The sequence below is a fragment of the Etheostoma spectabile genome, chromosome 15 (assembly GCF_008692095.1).
Source record: "Etheostoma spectabile isolate EspeVRDwgs_2016 chromosome 15, UIUC_Espe_1.0, whole genome shotgun sequence".
Lineage (NCBI taxonomy): Eukaryota > Metazoa > Chordata > Actinopteri > Perciformes > Percidae > Etheostoma > Etheostoma spectabile.
The window spans coordinates 17579292-17579845 of NC_045747.1; positions in this window are offsets into that span (position 1 = coordinate 17579292).

A 554-nucleotide genomic window follows, 5' to 3' on the forward strand; every position below is an offset into this window, starting at 1 on the left:
TTCCTCAGACAAGGTTGGGAATTGGAGTTGGTCCAGAAACTGATCCTGTTTATCCATACTGTCTGGATATTGGGATGTATATACATTTTTATAATATTCGGCAAAAGCGTCATTTATACATTTTGGATCCACTACCTTCTCTCCATTTTCAAGCACAATCAAATTAATAGCCCTACTTGTCTGTATTTTTTTAAGCCTCCAGACAGGAAGTTTTCTGCCTGCTCTCACCCTGATCATAGTACGACTGTTTCAACCACAGTAAACTAGTTGCTATTTATTGGTAGTGGTTCATTAATTCAGATTTTAATAGGAGAAGTTTTATACTTTTCAGTGTCATCACAGTATACAGCTGGTCCTGCAGTTCCTTTATTTGCTTGTCAACATCTTTCAGTTTATTTAGATGTATTTTAGATTTATGCCGAGTGTAGCTCATTATTCCCCCCTTATAGGCTTGAAAGCTCCATTTTATTGATGCACTGGTCTGGTCTTTATTAAAATTAAAATATTCAGTTATTTTTTCTTCGAGAAATTCCTCAAATTCTGCGGACTTCAGC